The 18,839-nt window shown below is 36.5% G+C and overlaps 1 pseudogene; it reads right to left on the bottom strand.

The window, feature by feature from the left end:
- Positions 1–4,718: 4,718 nt before the first annotated feature.
- On the bottom strand, positions 4,719–17,970 carry LOC137388062 (protein unc-93 homolog A-like; annotated as a pseudogene).
- Between the last annotated feature and the right edge of the window lie 869 nt (positions 17,971–18,839).

The following is an 18,839-nucleotide window of genomic DNA, read 5'->3' as shown; positions in this document are numbered from 1 at the left end:
AATGAAAAACCTGCGTGGCACTGAATTAATTTTTGAATTTGGTTGTGCAGACAGCCGTGCTCTTCACTGCACCACATGACCTACTTGCGATGCCATGGAATAAATTGTGCACATACTTCCAATCTTTGATGACACAAAATAAAACTATTTCAACTTCGAAAAATCTATTGTTTATTACAATATTGTATTAGCACTGTTTTCCCGCACTGCATCGGCTTTGCATATCATAGTTGTATTACCACTTACTTCTAGTCGCGATTTCAGGTTACAAGCTGCTGCAAGTAGATATTGTTATTGTTAATTAATATTACATTTTGTGTTTGCTTTTCTTTTGAAAGTTTTTAAAAAGCCTTATTTGCATTACCTTTTTTAACTTTTTTCAATTTGATCTCGGAACATTCTCCACGCGATAAGCTGCTACTACTAGCAACTAATAAACTGCAAAAACAAAAAAAAACTTTTCACATGGACAGTTGTATGTTGCATCATCTTGAGTAGAATTTGTTTCTACTTTCTCCCTCCATTCAGTCAGACAATGTACCCTCTTACTATTTACTCCTTCAGTGTATTTATTCACGTGTATTTCTGACATGTCATCTTTATGTTTGTACCAGTATTGTTGTATTCAAAGTTTTGATGAACAGCTTCTGCTGCAAAAGTCATCTTTTTTATACACCCACTTCTATGAGCTCTTTGACATTATTAATTCAACACATTTATGATTTTTATTTTGTTTTTTCAGTGTGTATTAATTGTATCAGTATGAAATCATTTTGCTTTGTAGTAGAACAGACTTTCTCTAGCCCTTACTTGCTTATTGTTTCACTTTTAAACACATTTACAGTTGTCATATTTTTCCTCTAAATCTAGTTGAAGTGCACAAAACACTTCTCGTGATATGAAATTTAAAAATGAGAATGGCAAATTTTGTTTATGTTAAATAAAAATAAATTTTCTGTGCAAAACCTTTCGATTGCTCGAACAATGTTGGGCATTCAGTAGTCCATGGATATGGACGTAAGGGTTTGTAGTCTCTTATTCGTATGTCCAGCTATAGCGTTAAAGTTTTAGGAATTGAAAACCGCTTGGCACTAGATCTGAGCTCAGAACCACCTGTTCTGTAGACCGGCGTGCTATTCATATGCTGCGCTGTATTTGCTATAATACGGGATAATTGTGCACATACTTAAGCGGCGCTTGCAAAAATGCTATCGGTTATGGCGAGCACGCTTCAAGTTAACCTTGACATGTAATGCAATGATTATAAGTACAAGCTGGCTTCAGACAGCTTTGGACACGGCTTTTATTATAGTAAAGACTAGCTAAATGCCCGGCATTGCACGGATACTATAAAGGTTTTTCCACAGAAAATTTACTTTTAATCAAAATATACAACATTAATCATTCTAATTTTTAATTTTCTTAATTAATTTTCTAATTTAGGTGTTTTTTTGTTTATTTCTGTGTACCGTGTTTATTTCTGTGTAATTCATACTGTACCGGATGCAGTACCTACTGCAGCTCTGTGCCGATTACAATAGTCTTGTTGGCCATGTGAGTTTAAGAACTTTTTCTCACGTATGGCATGCATATTTCTTCTGTTATGGCTTCACGTTTAATGCTAGCGGGAGCACACCGGTCTCTGAACTGCAGGTTTAGAGTTCAAATCTAGATTTTTCGTTCCTAAAACTTCAGCGCTATAATTGGACACAAGAACGACAGGCAGACGAACAATGAGATTTTTATAGATTTAGACTAGCATATGTTACTAAAATTTGTTGGGTAAAATACATAGCCATGCAATGACAACTACATTAACTGCCACTGTTTATAAACTGTTTTCAATTCTGAACGAATGTGTAGCATAAGAAGTGAGAAATGTTTTTTAACAATCTGCTTTAGCTACCTATGCTTCGAGTTTTCAAATATTTGAATCATGCATTGGCCGGACACACATGGAAATAAACACACACCTTTATTTAAAATGGTAAATTTATGTTGTACATCATAGTTGAAAATAAATTTTCTAAGCAAAACCTTTTTATTACTTGTGTAACGTCAGGCATTCACCTAATGAGAATTAAAATTTACACGTATTCTCATCCATGGCATCGGCTTCAGCATCTGGCTCATCAGTTTCAACAGCTTCCACATCTGTATTCAAGAGATTCTTCAAATGTTGTGCGTGTTTAAGAATTTAACAAAGTTCAGATGTCATATTGGCCTTCACCTTATTTAGAGGAATTGGTTTAATAAGGAAATTTTCATCTCCAGACAAAAATAGGGCTTGTCCAAAGGAAGAGAACAGCAGGCATCTGTTACTCCATTATGCATTCTTACATAGCTTACCTACCAGTTTTCTGAAACAGTTGAATTTCAAACCTCTAGTTTAGTATCAACTTTTTCTTCAAAGAAAGTAGACTATGAAGAACGTACTAAAGTTTGAAGGCCTGTGTAATGTGTAAGACATGTTTCAGTATAAAAGCAAATAGGTAGGAATTGTCTGTTCACGACTCGCAACATTCTTCCAGCTTTACTGGGGGCTCATGGCTTACACATTGACAAAGGTCCTACAGATGTGATCAAGGACCTGACAAGACTCAAGTATTTTATTGACACTTGACTTATCTAAATAATCCGTGTGGGTTTGTAATGCTGGTGTCAAACTAATGGTGTCTAACTATTGGCCAATCTAAGTTTATATATTTATGATTAAACGCAACAATTTCAGGAGGTCGTATAAGCTTTAGCAAAGTTTTTTACCGATTTTTGTAGTGCTGATGGTTGTGAAAAGTTTTTCCAGAGGATGATAAAAGCTTCTGGGCTTTAATTTATGAACGATTAAGGGGTATACAGTTATAACAAATACACACTGTCGATCTCGTGCTATGTTCTTTATAAAATAATAATATAGTGTAAAAGATCACCTCACTACAGCTGTCATAACTAGCTGTCCTTAACACGCCTTAATACTTTGAGGCTAACCTTATATACACGCAAGCAAGCCTCTTGCGTACACAAGCAAGCCTCCTGATCTTAGACCGTTAACAACTTTCAATCTACTGGCAAAATACTTAAAATAGCGCAACGCTTTTGACCTGACTTTCATATTGAAGCTCAAAGCTTGCAGAACTCAATAAAAAAAGCAGAAATAAAATGGAGTAAATAGTTTTTTTTCATACCTTTTTAAAAATGTTATGTTTAAGAGGTAACTGAAAAAACATGATGGTTGGTGTACACCGAGCCTGATATAGTGTGTATATTTTTATAAATAGAAAAATAAATTCATTTAGTTTTATGGTAAAGCTCTTGCTGCTGAGGAAAAGCATTTTAGTTAGCTTGTTTAGTTATTATCTTCATTACTGAGAATTTAAACAGCGTGTCACTAGAAATTAATGTTCTGATGACACTATTTCTTTGTCAATTAGAAGCGTCTTTCATATTTTCCAGAACTAATTGCTAACTCAACTTGAAACCTTTGAATTATGCTGACAATTTATGCTCTATAAATCGATCAAAGTTTGGTGATGCTACATGAACCGGAAGTACACACTGAACTACTGTTCTGTCGACAGCCATTTTTTATTCATGTATAAGTGTTGTCGGTATTTTTCCTATATCAGAAAAACTAATAGTCCAATCAACTTGAAACATCAGAATTGTACTAAAGTCCATCACCACACCAGGGGTCCAAAAAATTTTAAATTTTCGTAAACCATAAGTACGTAAACACAAAGCGAAACTACGAATCCAAGTTTACTCAGTCATAGGATTAGGTGAAAACATATTTCTAATTCCTTTAGGCCCAGGCTTGAAAATGTTCATGTTATATTAGTTCTTACCGCAGCTGTACGTATTTCCAACGCTAAACTTAGACTGCTTCTGGGAGTAATTATTTAAAAGGTGTCACAGTTTGGTTTTCTTTTTATAAAGCAAGTGTTGTGCCTAAACAAAACTTAATTTGTCATATTCTATTATTACCAGTTAGGACATTCTCTTTTACCTCACACCTTTACAATATCTCAGGTGTTGTGGTTTGCAGCGGGTTTTTTTAAACTAGCTGTGTGACTGGCATTACACAGGTGATCAAAAAGTTTTTGCACAGAACATTTATTTTAAATGAACATAGGCAGCATTTACCACTCTAACTTTTAAATGAAGTTGTGTGTTTATCTCTGTGTGGGCTATGAGTTTGATTATGCTTATACAATATATATTTATAACATTTTAGAGAAGTCTGGGCATGTATTTTTTAGTACACTGGCAGTCTTATATGCCATTGAAGATTGGCAAGTGTAATAAGTATGTCCACAGTTATTTCGTAGTATGGCAAGGTGGCCATAAGATGGAGTCTAAATTGAGATATAAGGCTGCCAATTAGCCCATCATGTTAGAGAAGACATAAGTTTATAAACCATAAATGGATTTTAAAATTACAGTTTAAACACTCTTTTAACGTCTTTTAAGTCTAAAACTTGAAGTTGAAGCAGACAGCCTTATTGGGCTTGCCCTCTACTAGTACCACAGCCTTTGCTCGCTACTAACTTATATGCAATACTGTAGACCAAATTGATGCCTGCTCAGCTGCATTTTTTGAACAGCTTTTTTCAGTTCTAACATCAGTTGTGGCTAGATATAGGTGTATGATGTTACTATAGCACTAATCCAAACCAGTAGCATAAAAATGGTTTTCTACTGCTTGCACAAAAACACAGATTTATGTTTTACAGAAAATTGTTTAAAAAGTGCATTAAATACTCATGTAAAGAAGTATATAAACTTGTAGGTTATGATTTTTATTGCTAAAGTACAATGAATAATAACTGTTGCATACAATGTATTTACATGATTCCTGTACAGATATTCATACGCATAACTTGTAATCAATAATGTGTCATAAAATCGCTTGGTCTTGAGTTTGGCATCGGAAGTACACAGAAGGCAAGAGTAAACAATTCCGACTAAAAACCTGTTAAATTGGATGCGTTCTGATTAACACTCAATAGCCAATCACACCTAAAACATGGTACTGTTAGTTAACATTCATTTTGTTGGTTTTATTTCTTCTCTCTTGCCATTCAACTATACTAAAGCCCATAATTCCTAAACCAAGGAAAACGAGAAGAATGTAGGCTTTGATGGGCAAGCACAGCCTACTCTGGTAGCCAAAGGCTATGATGAACCCGATAGACTCCCATAGTCTGTAGTTGGAGAAGGCTGCTTCGTGGCTGTCTTTAAATAATACTCCGTATAAAGCTACAATGTTGGCAAACGCATACAACAGTTGCTGAGAGTACAAAAATGAATAAGGAAACACTGCCAGGTTAGTTAGAAATTGTCTTTCTACAGGGCATCGACAACAGGGATATGGTAGCAGAACTTAGAATTATTGTTTCTATATCAGGTACAACTTCAGGGAGTGCCCAAAGCTCGCTTTGACTATCTACTCGTCTCAGCTACTCAAGTATTGCTATGTTTCTATGCAACGATAGCATAGCGACCCCTATAGTTGTCCAAGCGCTATGCTTGGCTGATAAACGAACTGCGTTTCCATAAGATGCTAAGGCAGAGTGATAGTTGCAAGACGTCTGTTGTCAAGGTTATCCTTGTGTTTTATATCATATTTATAAATTCATTTAAAATATAAACTAGTTTAATCATATCATACTTACCGTAGCAATTAAATAGAAAAATATTTGATATTTTTCATTGAATTGAATTCATGAATATTTGCAATATACTTGTACTAATTGTTATTCTAATTTTTACCCCATGTTTGAGCCTTGATTTTCTTGAAAGAATACGTCGTCGTCTGCTTTGATTAGGCCAAACTCTATAATCATTATTTAGTTAAAAGCTAGTACTAGTCAAAACTCTGATCCCATTAGTCACTAAGGCTGCTTTCATGGCAGAAAGATGGCGCATTGAACAGTCAAACACCGACACCATGACAAGTATACATGGTAGATTTAGACGACAGATTTCTATGACAGTAGAAGCACTGACTTACCATTTATCTGTGTTTGCCAGATAGCATCAGCCATTCCCCAGAAGCCAGCAAGTATAAAGTATATGTAGAGATTATCTTGAGTAATTTGGAAAGTGAGGAAAGTGGTGACTAGAGCGATATTTATCAGAGCACCTACAACAAACCATTCAACCAGTCGATTCATTCCAAAAACTATTTTTTCTGATCCGTACAATGAACACAAGTCATGTAAGTACATTAACAAACAAAAGTTGAGCTGCACTCGATTGCATTTGAAAGCATTGAAATCAGTAGCAGGTGGCAATCAACTACTGATAGAAACTGATAACTAGTAGAAACTGATGACTGGCAGTAATTGATGACTAGTAGTAACTGATAACTAGTAGTAACCGATGACTAGCAGTAACTGATGATTAGTAGTAACTGATGACTAGTAGTAACTGATGACTGGCAGTAACTGATGACTGGCAGTAACTGATGACTAGTAGTAACTGATGACTAGTAGTAACTGATGACTAGTAGTAACTGATGACTGGCAGTAACTGATGACTAGTAGTAACTGATGACTAGTAGTAACCGATGACTAGTAGTAACTGATGACTAGTAGTAACTGATGACTGGCAGTAACTGATGACTAGTAGTAACTGATGACTAGTAGTAACTGATGACTAGTAGTAACCGATGACTAGTAGTAACTGATGACTAGTAGTAACCGATGACTAGTAGTAACCGATGATTAGTAGTAACCGATGACTAGTATTAACTGATGACTAGTAGTAACCGATGACTAGTAGTAACCAATGACTAGTAGTAACCGATGATTAGTAGTAACCGATGATTAGTAGTAACCGATGACTAGTAGTAACTGATGACTAGTAGTAACCGATGACAAGTAGTAACCGATGATTAGTAATAACCGATGGCTAGTAGTAACTGACGACTAGTAGTAACTGATGACTAGTAGTAAAAAATAAAATATATTCAGGGATCATTTTTGGCATATAGTACCTCTGTTTGATTTGAATATTTCTTTGTAAAAATCCTTATTAATTTTAAAACTCCTATCACACGCTACATAAGCAAGGATTGTAAAGTAATATCTTGCTAGCCAATACGACAACAATTCGTAGACTAGCCTGTTAAATTGATTTTCCAGAAAGGAGCTTAACGATGAACTTACAAAATTTTAGTAAATTTTATCGGAAATTATCGATATTTTTCTATCATTTGCGATAATTTTTTATATTTGAGGTAATCTGATTGTTAAGATGTCGCAAGATTAAAATAGACAACTTGATCGCGGCTAAACGCTCCGAGGGAAAATACTTGCATAATGACATCACTGGTTGTTATGGTTATTACCATCAAAAACAGTCGCAAGTGATAGAAAAATATCGATATTTTCTAATAAAATCTACTAAAATTTGGTGTAAGTACATCTTTAAAGTACATGCAATAACCTTCTCGTTACGATTAGTGACTGTTTTGCGGATTTATCCCAACCCCACTGTTCGAATGTCAGGCTTTCCAGACCGCTAAGATACTGCTGATGACTAAGTTGAGTAGCAGAAGATCCTTTATGGCCTGTCATTCCGCTGTACTCGGGGTATGAGTGTACTTGAGTGTACTTGCACATACACTTCGAAATACATAACTTAAACACTTTCTACTTAAGAAAGAAGAGCCAGTCTTTTGTTTCACTACTCACCAAGAACAAAGAATGGAATACGTCCAACATACTGCACAAGCTTGCCAAAGAGGAGAGAGCAGCAAGCATCCATCGCTCCATAACATATTACCACATAACCTACCCACCAGTTTCCTAGTGGGCAGGTAATGAATGCCTACAACAGGTCATATTCAGGTTTTCTGTTTAACATTTACTATCTTATACTGATAAATTTATCTGTTTGATTAAACAAGTGCTTCAGTGTATGCATTACTGAAGTAGAAATTATCTGTTCGCAAATCATAGCTTAGTCACAGCCACCTCTAGTGCTCAAAGTACACGCCCTTACTAAGGTCCTACAAAGGTTGTTCAAAATTGATACTGTTAGCCCGAGCCCAACAGCTATGTTTAAATTTTGTATGTTGTAAGTTCAGTTGTTCAAGCAATATATATGTGTTCTTTATTATATATTATGCCCTAATATATAGATTATATATTATATATATTGCGCGTTAATGTATTAGACATTCATCCTTAGCATAGTTCTGCTGTGTAGCAGTTATATATCCAAGTTTTACAATAAAAATGTAGAAATATGATACCCTAGTTAAAACTATGAATAACATGCAGATCAATACACATACTTTTGAAAAATGGTAGCCAATCAAATAACAGCATCAAGTATGTACAATTTGGAAAAAATTTGACAATCCCAGAGCTTTACAGTAGAGGCAACAATTCTCTAAGCTGACAATAAATATTTATATACCTGGTGGCGTTGTCAAAGTTTTGAGAAAAAAATCGAACGTTAATATGACATAATATTGGCTGCTATTACTTCGTATGGTATTCCTGAAGAAATGTTTCGAAGTTTTTAGGTCAGATTAAAAACCACATTATAGACAGATCTGAAGATGATGGGTTGGATTTATACTTTAGTAACTTCCAATCAGAGTTGATTGTAAAGATCGATCTTCTCAGGTACACTGTCATTAAACAATGTCACTAAACTGCCACTGACACTGCGGCGATAACAAAAGAGTATTATTATTGATGCAATCTCTTCATTATTATCGTCTCACCCTCTATTTGAAAACTCCCTTTAATAGAATGTCACTTTTATAAAAGGGTTGAAACAAACAGCGCATGGCACTCAAATAGACGTTTTGCAGTATCATAAATTGGCAAGAATGGTTTAATAGGAAAATCCAAGCGAGGAGGGAATTCAAGAGGTATTATTGTTAAACAAAAATACCATAATAAAATTTATTGTATTTTGGCTTAGGCAGTGTGAAGGATCAATTCTGATTAATGTACCTTTTCACAACATCATCAACATACACTATGTTTCTATGACACAGATGATGCACAAGTTTGTCATCATCTGCAAGACAGATACAGCACTTACAAATGATAGATACGGCACTTACGAATGATGCGGAGGAAAATACAGCAAAAGCTATTTCATCTTAAACATTTTCAGACTTCAATTGTTTTCATTTCGAGTTGAGGCGCTGGGAATGCTTTAATGTTCCGAATGCTGCCAAACATGACAAAACTGAGTCGCTAATTATTGCCGTATGGTGTAGAATTCCTTAATTTTTTTAACAACGGTGTTAATTTGCATCATGCAAATATTCATTGAAACATTTATCGAACGATAATATAATATACATGTATATGATATAATATATAATATAATATCGCATGGTAATTCAACACGAGCACATTTCCAAATCCACATCATTTTAGCCATGGAAACATAGTGATGGCAACAAACCAATCACCCTTCGCCGCGTTTTTCAATGATACAAACATTCCTACCTGTGTGTAGTCTGAGGCAAAAAAGGCTTGTTCTAGCCCGCTGTACATAGTCAAAGGAATGAGAAGGGCCTGTCTGTAGTCCTTCATATGCAAGAATGTAGCGGCTATGATTCGAGGTTTGCAGATCTCCTTAGAGCACCTACCAATCTTTAGATTTCTTTCAATCGGCAGCTGTTGGAGGAAAACGCCGACTATGATGACGGCTAAACAGGCACATCCTGTGTAGATGCCAGCCAGCATGTAAAGCTGCAAAGAGTGACAACAGTAAACACACCCTGCGTAAATGACATCCAGCGGTGGCTGCATTCTACAGTTTGTCTGAACAGTTGCTAGTCACAGTTTGTTTGTAGATACAAAAATACTAACAGTTTACAGCGAGTAGAAGAATGTGTATAAGCATTCATGTGGGTTTAAAAGCTATGAAATTGTCTTTGTAACTATTAAAACAGATTATGGAGGAGTTGTTGCCTCTTTATGATCTGTGCACAAAATGCTGAAAGAAGGTAGACTTACCTTTTCGTCTGAAGGCCGGTCTAGGTTTGTATTATTACTGTCTTTGATCTGAGGGCAAAATCCTTTTCCACATTTAGCGAGTTCCTAAGACATATACATGTATATCTACACAAGAGACACTGAGTGAGCACTTGCTATTGCCTCAAGTATAAAGGTAGGTTAGCAAATACAGTATATGTATGAAGAGGTGTTGAAGCGATTTCTTTGAAAAGGTCTTCCTAATGCTTAGAAGCTGCTAAGTGAGCTGAAGCTTATTTGACAATACAATATAAGCATAAACATCAATATGGATATTAAACATCAATATCTATATATTATGAATATAAACTTCAATATTAAATATCAATAAGACAACTCAAGCTCCTATGATCAGTAAAAATAGTTGTGAGTACATTTTCAAAACACTAATGGAACTTTTATGAAATGTTTTTAAAAGAACATAGATACTAAGTCCTAACAATTTCATCTTTACCAGTATGGAACATCTGCTATAGCCTCTGTAGCTTTACATGCATAGCAAGAATTTATAATCATTTCCTTTTGTGCATCAGTTATAAATCATCTTTCCTTAGCAGATTACTGAATGTTTTGAAGATTTGTGAATATAGGACATGGAGAGACAATGGCTAGTGATTGTAGTCATGGCAACAGTGTGCTTATTTGTTATTTTTCTTGGCAGCCACACTGCCAGCTTCTTAAATCTTTGGATGATTTCACCAATTTTACATGAAATGCTTATGACTTGCGCATGGATTCTTTAAGTACTACTCTCTGACACCCCAATCCACCACAACCTGCCACAACCTGTCACAAGTGTGCCATCAATTCCCTATTATTAGTTATCACAGCTTCAGTATACCCAGTAATCCATTGTGAAATCACAATGTTCGAATGACACATTGTTTTTAAGGACATATTTTCTGGTGATACACACTGCAGGTAGTTAGGCTTTGCTCTAAAGAGCAAGCGCTTTTCATAAGAGTTCACCTCAACTCTCTATACCATTGCAAATTTTAAAAAATTCAGTAAAAATTTCTTGATTTGTCTAAAGATGTTACAAATGTTCTCAAATATTTTTGGCTGAGTCGTTGACAGCAAACTTAGTCTGAGATCCTTTGCTGCATGTATGAGTAGCAAACCTACCACGTCAGAAAGAAATTCAATGGATGAATTGGAGCCTGCTGGTGCTAAGACTTGACTCGCTATCACATTACCTCAGACTGATGCTGAAATGAAAAGAGATCATCATAAGCATTGTGAGCTAGATATTCAAAGCATAATTGAAAGCATCTTGTACATCTGCTTTCTTTATGATATTCTAGGGGAAGTGTTAACAGTTGACTGCAACAAAATTCACATTACAGTTATTTGGTATCAACAGATTCACCATGTTTTACTCTGCTGTATTGTAGGTGCAAAATATGTGAAAATGCGATTACAAGCTCTTCAAAGCTCAAAACGAACAGTTGAAAAAATGGCTGAAGGTTGGAATCCATTTATTTCGATGGCGTACTCAACTCGACGTGGTTATTGTTTTTGACATGTGGTGTTGTCACTTGAAATGAAAGCCTCAATATAAAACATCTAGTAGCACTAGTTTATGACAAACAGTTTGGGTTCTACCAAAAAGCGCTTATAAAATATAGATGCTCGAAACTTTTTGGTTTCATTTCAGCTTGGTCTAATCATATAGTCATAATCTGATCATGTGACTCATACTTCTTGTCAAATAGCGCGAACAATTTTTGCAGCATTTATCGACTATCGCAGGTGACCTACAGGCTTCTCATGTTTATCAAAAGATGAGATGCCCCCCTCGAGCTAAGGTTAAAAAGTTAAACTAATAATTAGGCTAGGTTTTGAGGTATCAGTGCTCAAAGCGACAGCATTACAATAATAATGAAATAGATGCGTAAGGACAATAGACATGGTTTTATGGAATGCGTGAAGCGTATTTGAGAAAATATTTCAACAAATGAGGTTGCAGGAAAGTGTAAACAGAAGCATATCATGTTCAACTACGTCAAATTTGAGCCATTTTGAGAGAGATTCCAACCTACAGCCGTTTTTGTGACAGCTGCGACTAATTGTTCGTTTTTAGCTTTTAGAAGCTTGGAAACACATTTCCACATATTCTGCACCTACAACACAGCAGAGTAAGACATGGTAAATCTTCTGATACCAAATAATTATAATTTGAACTTTTTTGCAAGTCAACCTTTAAGCATGAAGCCGTGAAAGATTGGCAGGTGTAATAATTATGTGCACAATTTATGTTATAATACAGCCAGTTGGACAGCGTTGTGTATTGGATGTCTGTGTGTAAAACTGGAAGTTCCGAGTTTAAATACAGGGTGGAGGAGAGTTTTCATTCCTGAAACTTTATCAACACAACTGGACATGTGGACAGACAGAATACAGACAAACACTGAGATTTATATATATAGATGCAGGCAGTTCATATGTATTGCCATGATCGTCTTTCATTATCAGGTAAAGCAGGTTTCACGGTTAGAAATGCGATCTGGTGTTCACAGAGGTGCAATAATCAACGATAAAGTTGAAAAAGGGAGTAAATTTGTCATTGCCAAAAAATTTGAGTTTATGTGGTGAAAGCCAGCAGGGCACTCCACTGAGTGTTTGGGCTAAAATGTCAACAATTAGTTGCGCGCATGATCAGCCGAGCAACTGGACAATAGCCAACTTGACTAACAGGACCAAGTCGGCACGGCTGAGGACATCTCGGCTATTAAGTGCAAAGTCAGCTCGGCTATCAAGGTTATGCTCAACTCGGCAACGTCGGCCACGTTATGACTTATATACTGAGGCTGAGTCACGTATGCAAGACCAGTCGAGATAAGGAGGCAGATGATGTGAGGAGCCCAAATGAGCCAACGAAGGCGGAGGTCCCTGGCAGTCTTTTGCATGCTGATCATTCTGCGCACACAAATTGAATTGTTTGTATGCTTGCACATGTTATCAAATATATATCTCTTAGTGCTTTGTACTCAGTGGTTTTGATTCGTGTGGAGCAGTTAAAAGAACACGGCAGTTTCCTATACATTACGCCTTTATATAACCAGCCGCAACCTGTCAACAAGTCTTTCATCTGTTTTAGTTGGGAAATTGTTAAACTGTTGTTAGAATGACTTTCCAATACCGTTGTTTCCTTATATTCTAAATATGTCTGTTTTTCAGAATGTTTGGAAGCTTTGTTGTTTTGTTCAAAACCAAGTGCTGTGAGTCATCGAGAGTCTGGCACTGAAAACGAATATGAGCCTGTACTTTATGCATAACAGGAATTGCGCAATTCGCTAACTAACACTTTATTCTAATGCTCACTTTATCTACTGCGTGTTATCAGCCAATGTGAAAAGGATCTTTGATAAGTGTATGATGAAAGAGTTGCTTAACTGTGTTCACCTCGTTTGACAGTTATTCGATTTCATCAATTAACAAATATGGAGTTCTAAAAACAGTACACTTATGCACAAAGTATTATGCTTGAAAAATAAATTATTTATTTACAAACATTTGAACTTGTAGAAAAGTCAGTAAAGCTTATATTAATGTCATTTATATTTCTATTTGTTGCAGTAATTTTACCTACAGATTTACTTGATCAGCTCAAGAAATTAGCCTGAAATCATTAAGATAAAAGGGCTGGTTTGGCAGCACACGCTCTGCAAAGTTTATCTTTTATCAGGAGCACATGTAGCTCTTCACAGCTGCTATGCTCTCACCAGCACATTGCTGCCTTTTAGCTGTAGAGGTAATGGTAGGATAGTGTTACATGTCTACAGCATTACGATGCACGATGTAACTCACTAAAGGAAAAGTGTCTGTATATAAAAATATATCGTTACCGGATTGTGTGAGTTTCAAAGGACAAAGTTGCTTTTAAATGCTCGAGTGTGGACAAAAAAGATCTATAACGTGTAAGAAGGACAACTCCAAAGACTACTACCAACGAAGACGAATAGTTACGGCTCACCTGTCTGTTTACCTTCAACTTTGGATTTATATACTTTTTAGAAGCAGTTGATAAGTTTATAACACTAGTAGTAGACACGGCGTTGTCAGTGATGCTTTTTATTTTAAACCAAATCGTCCACATGTGGTTGTTTAGGAGGCGGGTTCTAACGAACCTGATGGAGTATCGAAATCAAATATTTTGGTGAACTGGCAGAAGGCACGAAGCATATGTGTGTGAAGCTTGAATGGAATTGGCCAGAAAATGAGGAAACGCATGGGCTTTAAGCTGACACACACATTGAAAGCGACACCATTGATACAATTAATGCCAGCTGTAGCACGCTAATATTTTACGGTGAAAATATTGTAGTTCCTTCTTTAGCTTGGTCTGATACTTCGATGTATATGAAAAACGGTTTTGCAAAAATGCGGAAGGCAGACAGCATTAAAGGCGAGTAACCCAAAGGAGAGTGTAACATATAGGCCAAGAAGGTTCTGTCGACAGCAAATAAGCGAATGCATTTTTAATAAAAAGCATGATTCGAGACCTCTATAAAGATTTTTGTCTGTAGGAAATGAAAACAGAAGGATTTGGTCAAAGCCACAAAACTGTTTTTGTTAGAATGGTTCACAAATGATTAATAGAGTTATAAGCGGTGTATAGATGATAACTACGAGTTTCCAGATGTGCATAATACTTGAAGGTTGACTTGCAACAAAATTCAAATTACAGTTATTTGATATCAAATGGTTCACAATGTCTTACTCTGCTGTGTTGTAGGTGCAAAATATGTGGAAATGTGATTACAACCTCTTAACAGCTCAAAAACGAACAGTTCATTGCAGCCATCAAGAAGCCGCTGTGGATCGGGATTTCAAAACTTTCTTCACCGATAGAACATTTTATATTTTATTATGTTTATGTTCTATATTTTATAACATTTAGATATTTTATCACTAAAATCTCAACGCATTCTAAACTGCCGTTCACGAAAAAATTTGATCAAATCCCAATTTTGGAAAGATCTTTTTGTCACCAGTTACGTTAAACAACCTGCAATCAACTCACTACAACCTACTGTTAATACTGACTACACAAATGGTCAAAATGCATTGTTGACACATAGAGCAGCTATTGGCTGGCCTACAGACCATATTTTTTGTCTAAATGTATATTTAAGTAGTCGTTTGTGTGAATAAAATATTCAAACAAAGTGGAATTGAAATCGTTACAACCAACTATTATGTCAGTCAACCACAGATGCGTCGATTTCGTAAACCAACATGTTTGTTTCAACACCATACGTCGGCAATAAATTTTCGATGCATGAAAAACTCCTTGACTACACAAAAGAGCCATTCCATCATTGTTTGTAACCATGTATTTATTCATCATCTCTTCAACATGTGCCTAACCAACACATTATGCTGATATTAAAGAATCGCTTTTTATCCATGCATCTATGTACATCGGGATGGTTTGAAGTCAGTTTTACCTACCGGACTGGAAGAAGAGAAAGAATGTTCCAAAGAATAAATTTGCTCCTGCATCATTTGTTATCTTCCTCATTTGTGCGTACTCATGCGCCAGCTAAAACCATTCACAGTCGTTCCAGTGCTAGAAACAGAGGATGTATTTGACGGAGTCGGGAGAAAACGGTAAAACATAGCTAATTGGTAGTTTTTACTCAACAAAAATGATATGTTAAGTGAACAAACAAAGGTGTTAACTCTACAGAAGGATATGTTAACACAACAAATAAAAGTGTAAACTCTACAGAAGGATAAGTTAATGGAACAAATGAAGATGTTAACTCAACAGTAGGACATGTTAACACAACAAATAAAGGTGTTAACTCTACAGAAGGATAAGTTGATGGAGCAAATGAAAATGTTAACTCAACAGTAGGACATGTTAACTCAACAAATAAAGGTGTTAACTCTATAGAATGATATGTTAGCTGTACAATTAAAGATGTTAACTCAACAGTAGGATGTTTTAACTGAACAAAAGAATATGTTAACTCAACAGAAGAATATGTTAACTCAACAGAAGGATATGTTAACTCAACAGAAGGATGTGTTAACTCAACAGAAGGATGTGTTAACTGAACAAAAAAATATTTCAACTCAACATAAGGATATGTTAACTGAACAGTTAAAAATGTTAACTCAACAGAAGGATGTGTTAACTGAACAAAAGAATATGTTAGCTCAACATAAGGGTATCTTAACTCAACAGCAGAGTGCTGTTTACCCTAGCTACTGTCTGTCAAAACTGAACTCCTAGCCTGTGGTTCGTTGTAATAATTCATTAATAGTGAGTGAGTGAGTGAGTGAGAAAGTTGCTTGCTTGTTCAATGCAAGCACTGAATGATCTCACTTTTTCAGACTGCCAAAAAAGTAGGCTACCAGAAATCCACTAGAATGTGTCAAGGACTTTGTCTGATCTTTTTAGCTTTGTTGATCAAAACAGATGGTAAAATACACCTTCATACTTAGAGAAGGAAAGTACCGCTACTCTCGTTACAAGGAATGCTGAGGAACAAGTATAAGCCAACCAGCATATCTCTGTAAATCAAACCACCCAGTTTGTTATTGCTTGGTTTGTTCTTTATCAGTTATCGCAAGGAACTAACTTATCTACTCCTACGTATCTAGAATACAAACACACTTACAGTGTTGACCATATGGCTTTTTGATCCCCATAGTGGTGCCGCGCCCAGGCCAAGTATGATCGCTGCCGGAATAAACAAGGCCCAGCTGGCGTAGAAGTGCACTGCCATGAATGAAATATAGCAAGCCATCGATATGGTGAGGGTCCATTTGCATTCTTCAAATAACCATAGTTTCTAGCAATTATTAGATTGAGTTCTTTACCGCTATTTGCGAGTGGTGATTAATACAGAGCTCAAATTTTCATCACAGTGAAGAAAATGCTCACAATAGCAGGTAGAGTGTGTAACTAACATAGATATATATAAATAGATTGGCCAATAGGGAAAAAGCCTGTCAGACTTAAATAGCATGACGTAACGTCATTGTATTGTACCTCACGCTTGACTGCGCTGCTGGTAACAATGAAGCTTATGAGGAGAATTTGACAAAATTACATTTGTTTTCACATAAAAACCTTCTTGGATACATAATCCAGTAAACTAAAGCAATTCTGTGATAATATATGATAACCACCTTAGATTAAAACTATAAAAGTTATGAATTGTTGCGAACAAGTCATGAGCCATCAGGTCTTTATTTGCCACCTGTTTTGGCATGGCTAGCCTCACGGCTAGTACAAATTGCGGTCAAAACAGCATCCTCTGCCCCTCTCTGATTTGAGGTGTGGAGGGCTAAAAAAGCCTCCCCGCCGACAGACAGCTGGTTGTCTGTAAGTGATTTTATCTTAGCCTGGATAGCAGGTAGCCAAACATCTTCCAGAACTTTATGTTCTCCATCTCTGGGACCTTTACCTTTTTTTATCAGATTGATTTGTCAAGTTTCGCAACTTGCCATCATCTGAAAGATGCCAACATAGACCAGGAGTAATAGGTCTAGGAGGCAACGATGTAACTGGCTTAAAACCTTTTGTACACAATGCATTTAAAACAGCCAACAATTTCAGCTGTCTCAACTCATTTATGCCCAAAAAGTTTTTGCTCAATCCTTTTATAACATGAACCTCAGTGACCATAGACCTGTCTCTACTTCTCAACTGAACCCCTGCTTTACCCATTGCCTTTAACTCGGAACCGTCCATTGCAGTCAAAACAGTTGATGGTGCTCTTAACTGTAAATCTAACCTGTTGGCCGTTTTTCCAGTAATTACTGAAACTTCAGCCCCTGTGTCGAGCACAAAATCAACCTCAATATCATTTACCTTCAAAGTTCTTACTATCTTATCATCTAGTCGTTTAGGACCAGATGAAGAAAGCCTTACACTCTTACTAAGATGACGGGAACATGTGTAGTCCCTGTCTCTTCTACCTGAACCTCTGTTCATATTCCTGTCACTTTAGCTACTGCTACTTTTATCATAGCGAAACCTGTTAAGGTCTTGTTTCCAAAGAGTCCTCATAACCATTCTTAGCACAGCCAATACTAGTATGGCCTTTCATATTGCAAGTAAAGCACTTAGCATCAGGACAACCACGAAGCCGGTGCTGCCGACTACCACCAATTGGTGGTAGTCGGCAGCACCAAGATTGGTTTGCCTTCTCCTGCTGTCAAGACAGCAGGAGAAGGCAAACCAATTTTGCCATGGCTTGGATTGACTACAAAAAGGCCTAGGACTCAATTCCCCATAGTTGGATACTTGAGTGCCTCAGTATGTACAATGTTCACCCTGCTCTTGTAGCATTCATCAAGATGTCAATGACCAAATGGAAGACAGAACTGGAGGCTAATGGCAAAAAGCTGGCGAGTGTACAAACTAAGCGAGGCATCTATCAAGGTGACTCCTTATCACCGCTGCTCTTCTGCATATGCCTAAACCCTCTAAGCAATATGCTGGAGGAGACTCAATATGGGTACCAGTTTAAGAGTGGCACAAAGATAAACCACCTCTTCTACATGGATGACATCAAGCTGTACACTAACAAAGAAAGGGACATTGATTCGCTAATACACCTCACTCAGGTATACAGCAAGGACATCGGAATGACCTTCGGTATTGAGAAATGTGGAAGGCTAATTCTTAAGAAAGGCCATTCTATGCTCACAGATGGCCTAAGAATGCCAAATGGTACCATCAAAGATATAGAAGAAGGGTACAAGTACTTGGAGATTATGCAAAGCAACATCAACCACGACGCCGAGGTACGTCACAAAGCCATTACCGAATACGAGAAACGCCTTCGGCAGGTCTTACGG

This window comes from Watersipora subatra, chromosome 2, assembly GCF_963576615.1.
Source record: "Watersipora subatra chromosome 2, tzWatSuba1.1, whole genome shotgun sequence".
Lineage (NCBI taxonomy): Eukaryota > Metazoa > Bryozoa > Gymnolaemata > Cheilostomatida > Watersiporidae > Watersipora > Watersipora subatra.
The sequence above is the reverse complement of the archived record's forward strand: the minus strand, read 5'-3'. Positions and strand labels throughout refer to the sequence as shown.